Source organism: Ixodes scapularis, unplaced genomic scaffold (assembly GCF_016920785.2).
Source record: "Ixodes scapularis isolate PalLabHiFi unplaced genomic scaffold, ASM1692078v2 PGA_scaffold4__175_contigs__length_147842914, whole genome shotgun sequence".
NCBI classification, from domain to species: domain Eukaryota; kingdom Metazoa; phylum Arthropoda; class Arachnida; order Ixodida; family Ixodidae; genus Ixodes; species Ixodes scapularis.
Window position 1 is genome coordinate 50,459,221 of NW_024609879.1, and position 11,067 is coordinate 50,470,287.

Below are 11,067 nucleotides of genomic sequence, written 5' to 3' on the forward strand. Positions count from 1 at the left end.
GTGAGGGTCATGAGTGCGTGAGGGGCGTGAGGGGTGTGAGGGCCGTGAGGGCAGTGAGTGTGTGGGTCGCGTGAGGGCCATGAGTGCGTGAGGGGCGGGAGGGCGTTGAGTGTGTGAGGCCCCCCTCATACAGAGCAATTTTCTCAGCAATTTTGGTGTTGCTGGTGAGTTGTTCTCTAGCTTTCCCTAGACCACCGGGCCCTAGATCGACACGAATTACTGAGATCGGGTCCGGCTCGAAACAAGCGAGCAGCTCGGAGTAATTCCAAGAGGTTTGAAGAGACTGCCTCCAATCAGGGACGCAATGTTTTTACGTGATACCACGTGCCGGTGATGATGACAACAAAGGACTTGTTTCTGGTTTGAAATTTATCGTTTTTGGAAATGAACTGTTTCAGAAAGATGCATTAGTATTCTCAACGATATTTAAATTCATAAAAACACGTTTAAAGCGCGTAATTGTGTGTCTAAATAGTGCAAGAAAAATAAAATGTCATGATGATGATGGCAAATTGCAGCAATTGGTTGCTGCGTGTGGATGCGGGCGGCCCGTGTTGCTGGTGTTGCGACGTCAAGTTTCTGGGCGAAATTGCCCCATCTGAAGCGGGCCTGAGTGGCGTGAGGGCCATGAGTGCGTGAGAGGCGTGAGGGCTATGAGTGCGTGAGGGCTGTGAGTGCGAGAGGGGCGTGAGGGCCATGAGTGAGTGAGGGGCGTGAGTGCGGTGAGTTGCGTGAGGGCCATGAGTGAGTGAGGGGTGTGAGCGGTATGAGCGCGTGAGGGCCGTGAGGGCGGTGAGTGCGTGAGGGGCGTGAGGGCCATGAGTGAGTGAGGGTTGTGTGGGCCGTGAGGTTCAGTGAGGGTGAGTGAGGGGCTGAAGGTGAGTGTGACTGTGAGGATGAGGGTGAGTGAGGGGCTGAAGGTGAGTGTAGCTGTGAGGGCGAGGGTGAGTGTGGCTGTGAGGGTGAGGGTAATTGAGGGCAACCTAAAATGCCGACCTCTGGTCATCAAACGCTGGTCACAGATTGGACACGACGACTGCGCCAAAGTTCGGCTCAGTCTTGATTCGAAGCCGAGCGCTGACGCATCACTCGTTTCCAACTCGTGTCCAGCATTGGACTTCTCTGATTAAGCCATCTCATTCAGCACTACGCTTATGTTATCTAGGAAGTGTTGGTCCCAGGTGTGACTTTTGCCCTCTCAGGGATTAGCCTATCGCTCGAAATTCGCACCAAAGAGGCTTTCCTCTTTCTCCCGCCCGTGGCTGCTACAGCAACTCGCGCTATTAGTGAGATAAAGTATATATACTCCACCCACTTAACACCGTGCACTACAGCCAAAGCTGCAGGGGCGAGAGTGTATCGCGGCCTGTTCAAGAGGAGCGAAAGAAGGAACGGGGGAATCCCAGCCCTTTTCTCCCGTTCCTCCTTTCCCTCCTCCTGAACAGGTTGAGACACGCTCTCTCTCCTGTAGCTTTGACTGTACCAGTAGCGTCACAAGGGAAGGGGGGGGGGGGGGGGGCCGCCCCGGGTGCAGCGCTCAGGGGGGTGTCGCGGCGGCCACGAGGGTGGGGAGGAAAGGGAGAGTGGCGGCGGGCCATGCACGCAATCGCGGGGGGGGGGGGGGGGGGGGGGGAGGGTTGCGGCGGGCTGTTGCCCCGGGTGCCGCTGACCCTCGTGATGCCACTGGGTTGTACTGCACCTTTTTAGTGAGACTGAGTATAGTCACGTGTCCTTTATCGACCAGCTGATTGCCTCACTGGGAGCATATTGCCTTCGCCGTTTGTCAAGTTAATAGGACACTTCGTTTTCTCCTCCCGTCACTCTCATGTTTCATTTTCTCTTTCCGTTAGTTTGGACCAACGGAAAATATATTGCTTTCTTTGGCTCGCACGTTTGAGACAGTAAATACTGGAGATAAAGTGACATTTCTTTTTCGTAATTGAGGTACATAGATCACACCACGAGGTCAGAAATGGTCGAAGCGTTTCAATTTTTTAAAACATTACACACTATAAAATTAACGAGTTTGAACGTTAATATTATTCACTGTAAGATATCCTATTAGTCATAAACCTACAAAAATGTCGAGATAAAATTTTCCAGTCTATTTTTTTTACTTCAAACTTACCAAGCTAAGAAATTTGTACATTTTCTAAATTTCAAGCCTGCGAAGTACATAAGTTCGACGAACTTCTCACTTCCCAGCAAAGGTTCCTGAAAATTTCAACTAAGTTTACCCTGAAATATTTATACCCTAGAGTTTAATGAAAATTGCACGGAAGCTTCACTCAGGCGGTTTTAAGTGGTTCCACCATCGATTCGCTTTGGGATGTCCTGGGCGCTTTGACCTAGCATCTTGAACCTGGGCTATCTTCGTCTTGATTTCGCTCAGAGTGAAACCAAGAGGGAGACCCTCTTCGGGGTAAAAATCAGCAGGCTGCCTTGAGGTAGCATATCTGCCAACGGATCTCTAGTATGCAGGCCTGAAATCTGACCGCGGCGTTTATCTTTGGCGTCGTTTATAACCTTAGTTGTTTTAAAACGTAAGTACACCAATTCCCTCCCGTAAGCTGCTGACTCGTGTACACGAGTCAGCAGCTTACATGAGGGAATTGGTGTACTTACGTTTTAAAGTTCAGCAAACGGCCTTGCGGCCCGTCAGGGAAAGGCGCGCGCAAAGAACGACGCCGGCGTGCGACAATTGAGTATCCAACAGCAACTGAGAGGGGATGGCATTTTCATTCATCAAATAGAAGTCAGAAACAGCGGCACAGTGAAGAGTCTGATGCAGGAGCACTCATGACCTAATCAGTTGTATTTTCGAACTACAGGAGAACCCCTGAGTTTTTTCTGGTTTTATGCTCCTCAGGTTTTAACTCTGTCGGATGCTGTGCCTGTGTCCTTGTTGTATCCATTGTTTTCTCCATTCCGTGGTATATCCTACCGGAAATAGACTACCAAAGACAATAAAGCTTTTGGGAAGCCTTCGTGCGAGAAAATTTTTTTCTATTTCTTGTTAGCATGCATTTATGTGGCGCTCAGTATGATTTCTGCCAGTTTACTAAGGTAGGAAGGGCGTTCCGGGAACCGCCGCAAGGCCTTTCGCTGAACCGTTCACGCAGTTCATAGTTTGTTTCACGAATTCCAATAAATAATAAGTAGTACTAGCTGTGCTGTAAATATGACAGTTGAAGTACTGAGAAGGGTGGATTCATTATCAAATAAAACAAAATATTACGTTTTAGGGAAATTTCTCCTATATGCCATGTGATGATCTATACAGATCTCTTATAAAAATATTCTTTTTTGAATTTTCTAACGCAAGAAAATTGTTCTTTCAATGCCGTTGAGCACCGATGCCGCATGTAGCTGCGATGTCTACATTGTCACGAATGGCAATTGATGAGGCGGCGAATAACCAGATAAAAACTAAACATTTTGTGGAGAACCTACGACGAAAAAAAAGAGGTAAGCATTTACACAACCCGTGAGGCAAAACACAGCGACAGTTGAGGTGTGACGTCTGAGCCGCAAAGGTGCCGTTTCGAAGCACATGAGCTGCATGAACGGTAAAGGTGCGTGCGCGCACCATAGAGTTCGTATAGGCGTACTCCGTGGTGCGCCTATGCGGGGAAGGGGGGGAGGGGTAATGCCACTTGTTGCTTCTATGCTCTGGATGTCAGCGGCATGGCAGCACTCCAACGAGACGACTCTGAACTGCGATCACTCATCAAGCATCTTGAGGGAAAAGGGAATATGGTTCTCAGCGCTTTCTTACGAATCATGCCTACCTCCGCCATCCAACAATGGGTGCTGTACAAAGGAAATTTCGGCGACAAGAGCACAATGTGGCCGCTGGTGAACCCTTCCACTTTTCAAGAATAAGTCTTCTAAGAATCCCATGACGACCCGTCAGCAGCGCACGTCGGGTACAACAGGACACTTTCAACAATTCCTGACAAGTACTACTGACCCAAGCCTCCGAAGACCGCCCATCTCTGCATCCGGTTGTGCCGCGAATGCCAACGACGCCAGAAACCGCTCACGAAGCCGACATGACTTTTTTGGCCGATTCAAACGCCAACTTCCCCGTTTCGACATATCGGAATGGACTTGCTTAGAACGTTCCCACCATTGACGCTGAAAACGATGGATAACTGTCGCCACAAATTATCCTACTCGATACGTCAAAACCGAAGCCCTTCCGTCGGGAACCGTGTTTTAAATCGCCGGAAGCCTCCGGCGCACCAGTTACGAGTACTATTTTTGAATGCCACAAGTATTGCTAACGAAGCTGATAGTCTTAAATATATCTCCTTTCTCGCGATCAGTATTTAGTGGTACTAACGGAAACTTCGTTACATCACAGAATTCATGAGGATAAAACTGTCCTGTCCGGTTCTCATCTGTACAGACGCGGTCGAGACTCACGTGACGGAGGTGTGGCTATCACCACAAAATCACATATCAATGTATCCGTACTTGATCAAATTGCGGGCCATGAAAGTTTGTTTTTGAACGTGTCATTACGGAATTTCAGTATTTTGGTGTGTGCTGTTCATTGAGCTCCAAACGTGACAAATTTGTTCTATACTGTCTACACGATCATCGGCTGGCCCAGCGTGGCAAAATTGATTATAACCGACGATTTTAATTTACCCTGTGTATATTGGAACCAGGTGGCATACGGATCCTCCAGGAGCAATGATGTTATGTTGGATATGATTCTAGCCTTAACCTTGATGAAATTGTCCGTGAGTGCACTCGTGAGAGTGTTCTTTAAAATATTTGTTTTGTTAGTTGTATATTTTTTAGGGTTGTTTAAAATGGTTAACACATATCTCGAATATTTGTTCCAAAGCATTCTTGAAACTGTGTTTTATAAGACATAAACTCAAGCACGTCCCCAATAACACCTAGCTTCGTGCATATAATACATTCATTAGGTCAAAACTTGAGTATGGATCAGTCATTTGGGACCCATACATTATAAATACAATAAATAGACAGAGATTATTAAAAAATGGTGAGATTCATATTTGGTAAATAGGAAAGACTAGATTCAGCCACAAAACTCATGAGAGAAAATAACATACCAACGCTAGAACCACGTAGGAAAATCACTCATGTATTATTTTGTGATAACATATTAACACCGGAAGTAGACATCAAAACACCCAGTTACATAACTCCGCCTTGAACAAGGACACGACATACAAAGGAGCACTCTGCATATTATATTCGCCAAAACAATTGCTTTTAAGCACATTTTTCGCCCTCGTACATTTTCTGAGTGGAATTCATTTCCGGAGGCTACCTTTTAAACATCTAATTTCAATCAGGCTATAGAGGATAATTTACATAGTTAACCTAGTTTTTGTGCAGCATTGGTCTTCTCTACATGTTTATATATATATAATGGGAATGAGTGAATATTTGCAAGTGCAGCCGTGGTAATATTGTGAACGAAAAGGGAAGAAGGTGATTATTGAATTTATTGCATTAAGGTTAGGGAAAGGGAAAGGAAAAAGGAAAGAGAGCTAGCGAAAAATTGGGCCAGGAGCGGGGATTGAACCCGCAACCTTCGCCTGTCCGGGGCGACGCCTTAACCGATTAGGGGAAAGAGAGCTGGCGAAAAAATGGGCCGGGAGCGGGGCTCCAACCCGCAACCTTCGCCTGTCCGGTGCGACGCCTTAACCGATTAGACCATCCCGGCTACTGGTTTCGGCGGACTCAATTTCTGACCAGCTCTCTTTGTACTGTTTAGTTTCGAATTCGCTTAAAGGGCAACTCCGGTCCATACTTTCGATTTTGGGGTTATGACAGTTTTTAGTGCAGTCAGCGTCCGTGAATTGCAAGGCTTAATTTTTTTTTTCTCGTTATTGTGCGTAGTTCTAAAAGATATGACGCCACAAAGTTTTGCTGGGGCGCGCGGCCAACAAAACCGAAACTAGCTGCTCGAGGCCCCGGCAACACTGGAAATCAGCCGCAATGTGAACGTGACTTCAGGACCATTCTCGTTCAACGAGTACGCAGGCCGAGCGGCACTTAACTCTGTTGCGCTAGCCGTCTAAAGATCAGAGGTAAGCTGATTTTATTTTAATTCTGTATACGTGGTAGTTATCCAGCATATGTAGCAAGAGTTAGTGCGTATACCCAAAAGCTAGCAACTGGAGAACCCGTGAACTCGTTCGGTGCCGTACTCAGCGGCCGCCGCCGTGCGTGCGCTATACCGTACTCGTCGCTAGTGACTGGAAAACGAGTGAACTCGTTCGGTGCCGTGCTCGGCGGCTGTCGCCGTGCGTGTGGTCTTCCGTACTCGTCGCTAGGCCTAAATTGTCATCGGGGCTCCGTGGATGGAGCGGCGTTGCTCTAAGCCGCGCTGCCAGTAACGTACAGTACTGGGGGCCCTCTCGCTTTCCCACGGCAGGTCAGTCCCAGACACGAAGCTTCGAGGCTCTCCGGCGTGGGCCGCGGCGCCCGAACACACGTGTGCTGGGCTGTACACGTCTGTTTTTTCGTTATTTTTACCTCGGGCGCGTAAAAGCCGAAGTCCAAAGTCCACTCGTCGAACAGCGTTCACCCACACCTTCTCCAATTTCCGGTCCGTTTGAAACTCGTGAAAAAGCACCTCCGGGTTGCGCAGCGGGTTGTGTGAGCAGCCCACAGCGCTATAAGTTGTACTCGGCATCTTTCGAGGAACAGCTGGGCAGTCTTGGGCGCACCGAGTTGCTCGCTAAAACTAGCCTTGGAGTCCTCACAAGCAAATAAACAAAAGGCTGCACCAGGGGCGGCCAGGCTGACCCGACCTAAGAGCCGCAAACAAAGCCGCGAAACTTGCAAGAGCCGCGGTGGGGGGGGGGAAGGGGGGGGGGGGGGGAGGGCAAATTTATTTTTAAACTAATTTAAATTTATTCGAGCCAAATGCGGTTTAACTGTACGTAAGGTAGCAGTCCCGCGAGATTACCAAACCGCAACCTGTCTCTTGATTTAAAAGACGTTCCATTTCTGGGGGAAGTGCTCGTGTGACCGTGAGGGAGTCGGGGACAGGGGGGGGGGGGGGGGGGGGGGGGTGCGGTAGGGGAGGGCGCCGCGAGCCGCACTTTAACAAGCGAAGAGCCGCATGCGGCTCGCGAGCCGCCCAGCTTGGCCACCCCTGGGCTATACCGATGCTACACGGGCTACAGATAAAAGCAACGGCTATACACGCCAATCACAAGCCGAAGTAGCGGTGGTAGCGCCTCAAAGAAGGCGCTACCACCGCTAAGAAGCAGTGGCTCGCGGCGGGTCGCATTTTTATCATCAGCTTTAGTTGAGAATGCGGCGTCCCCCGGACGTAATATTTTGGCTATACGTAATATATTAGCGATACCAGTAATTTATTTCATTTTCAGTTTTGGCCGGAGTTGCCCTTTAACTTGGCAGACGACGACCGTTGCTGATTTAAGGCCCGCGCTATATCCGACATGCGGCAGTGACGTGGCACGTCATCTCAGCCTGCAAATGTCGGAAAGGGCCCGTCTTTCAAGATACCTAGGCAACCATTCCTCCCCATAGGGAGAGGCTGCACCGTATATATAATGGGAATGAGTGAAGATTAACAAGTGCAGCCGTAGTAATATTGTGTACGAAAAGGGGAGAAGGTGATTATTGAATTGATTGCATTAAAGTTAGGGAAAGGGAAAGGGAAAGAGAGCTGGCGAAAAATTGGGCCATTAGCGGGGATTAAACCCGCAACCTTCGCCTGTCCGGGGCGACGCCTTACCCGATTAGACCATCCCGGCCACTGGTTTTGGTGGACTCAATTTGTGAACAGCTCTCTGTGTACTGCTTAGTTTCAAATTCGCTTAACTTGCTTAAATATATATGGGTGGTTTCATCTTAAATCGTGCAGGCAAAAAGAGTCGAATTTTTAATTTCGATGAAAAAAATATATGTTATGGCGCCGTCTCTAAAAATGCAGTCGCCACAAACCGCAAGTTTGTCGGATGTTTTGTTCTCGACTTATGAATTTTTAAAGAGGCCGCGGCGGAAAGCAGTGTTTTTCACACCCGTTGTGGGTGGGATGTTTCGCTTGACCTCCCGCCGTGGATTTTCAGTTCACATTATATTATCTTTTTTAAAGCACTCTGTGGACACATTTAAAAGGCTCCAATATCATAAAATAATTTTAGGCGTTTTGCTTTTTTTCTGTAAAAATGTCAAAAACGCCCCCTCGCTCAATTGTTGACGAACTTTGACAATTAATTACTGGCGATCTACTTGGGTTACATCGATAATGTGTATGTCCACGGAGAGCCGAAAACACGTTCTTTGTATGTATTATAAAATGACTCGGCTGTATAAAATATTCTTTGCGGTACGTTTACGTTAATGTTATGTGAAAATCAAAAAGTACCATTTTTGAAATTGATTTTCTCAAAAAACCCATTTTGTTTTTGGTTAAAATGTAGATGTGATAGTTTTCTATGTGAAAATCAAGTCGAGAGAGTATATATTTTGTTTTTATGTTCTATATTTAAGCATCAATATTGTACAAAAACGTGTTTTTACGGCTCGAAATGGACTTGCGAATTGATCGTCTTCAGAATTTTGGCAATAGTTTTTTCTTTCTTTTCAACGTTCCCAGATAAAAATGAAATACAGTATTTCCACCCTGTTATATTTATTGATTATTTAAATTTAATTATAGGCGGCAAGCTACATCGGAGGTGTCGTAAATTTTTAAAGTGTAGGAGTCGGCAGACGTCGTATTGATTCGGGGCCCTCATTGGCCTGCATGAACATCCCGCCCTTTCGGAGCCAGCAGATGACCACGACCTTTCGCGCTCGTTGTGTTAGATAGGACGCCCCGTGACAGTAAAGCGCGCAGCGCACCCTGTGCCACGAGGAGTGAAATGGTACGGTTGTGTCGTTGACGCGGCGAACAGTGAGAGCCACCCAGGAGGAGTCAGTCAGAGTATTGCACAAGGGAAAGCAAAGGAATCGTTGCCTAAAAGGATGAGGACACCACGGCCTTACAATATCGACGGTCAACAACTGTTCTGCCAGCCAAAACAACGCCGCGTGCGCGCTAAAACCGGCGGCGCGGGACAGAAATCCCGCAGACGCACACACGAAGATGGGCCGGTTTCATTAGGGATGTGGGGAAATTTGAAACCAGCCGTCCGTGCATGCGTGAAACGACACCGCCTGTCTGCCCTAGCTTCGAGTGCCCTATCCTTACTTTGAAACGGCCGTGCTCTCTCTCCCTCTCTCAGGGAGATCCGATAGCACCGAAGGGTTATCTATTAAACTTGAGGAAGAAAACGAGAAGGGACTGTTTAAGTTTAATTATCCCCACCAACCCGCTCGTTCTGTCCTTATAAAGGGTTATCTCTTTTGGAAACAGCAAAGCCCGGAGACTGACATTAAAACAAGCGTGTTGGTAAATATACTTGTATTTGTATTCTGCCCGGAGACTAGTTGGGTCGAAGTCAGCCTCCTTGTCAACTATAACCATATGTGAAGAGTGGGCTTCTCCCGAGATGAAAAGTTAGCGCCGGCTGACGTGTTCTTTTGAAAAAAGGAAGGGGAAAGAGAAAGTTTGAGTAACTGCAGAAACTACCTCGAAAGCTCCTCTCCCGATATGAAGCTTGAGGCATAGTCTCGGTTACCTTCTCGCGCATCGCTGCTCGAATCTATACTTCACTTTCTTTCGCACAGCCACTGTTCCGCACAGCCGTCGTGGATGTGCGTAATAGAAGGAGGAACAGATTCGAGCATTATCTGGACTCCGTCATCCTGCCACACTTCAGTGTCGTGGGACCGACTCGTGTGTGTTTCTTCGCCCCGCTGAACTTTGTTTCTCGGGTGCGGTTTTTTCTGAACTTTTTTTTTTTTCAATGTTTTCTTACTAACTGTCTGTTAGCACTGCTCAGTTGTTGGTTTTATTTCGTAGAGATGTAGAGAGCGTGTTCGCACGCATTTGGTTGCGTCCCATTTAGGGAATGCCCGGAGGAGTTGGTTTTTGTTCTTGCCATGTGCGGCTGAGTTTTCCCGTCTTTATTAAATTATTGATTTTTTTGTTTTGTTTTACCTTTACGTGCCGTCGACGTCTTTGTCTGGCTCTCCACCAGGCGTGGACCTATCGCCTTGCCACCGCTCGAACCTAAATACTTTATTTTTTTAACGCAATTTTCGTTAAGATTGAAGTTGGGCACTTTAATTCCTATTTATTTATTTTTATTTCCTACCCCTCTCCATGACACACTCTCTGTGTGTTTTGGACCGTTTCCCTGTCACCACTTTTGTGTATTACGGAAGTGAAAGGACATTCCCTGGTGACCTGTGCGATGTGTGGTGAACAAACCCGCAGTGTTTGGTTTCGGAAAGAATTGTATGTAATATATCGACGATGTGGTGACTTTCTTTGTCTTAGTAATATGACAGCTAATAGCTAGTCGTGCTAGTTTACTGTGAAAGGTTTATAAATCGAAACAATACAACGTCTGTGCCTTTTGGTTATTGAAAGTCTACTAGGCCTGCTGATTTGGTTAGATATGTATCTCGTGGTTCCCGCTCTTATCAAAACATACATAAATATTCAATGCCACAAAATCCGTTTATAATTGATTACAAAATGCAGAAGAAAATTCAAGAAAACTTTTTCACAATTCATAGAGACGCATGGGTCGCTATGTCTGACTTAGGCCTTGCAAAACAAAGACGTCTTTTTCCGATGTTGAGGCCTAAATATAAAACATGCAAACAAAATATACACTTTCTAGGCTTAATTTTCGTGTAGACAACTATCATATCTACATTTGAACAAAAAATAAAAAAAAATAAAAAAATGTTTTTTTTTAGAAAATCAGTTTCAAAAATGGTACTTTTTGGTCTTTGCATAATATTAACGTAAACGTACCGCGAAGAATATTTTATACAGCCAAGTCATTTTATAAAAAGTATAAAGAGCGTGTTTTGGGCTCTCCGTGGACATAAGAAATATCGGTGTAACCCAAGTAGATCGCCAGTAATTAATTGTCAAATTTCGTCAACAATTGACCGATGAGGCGTCATTGACAT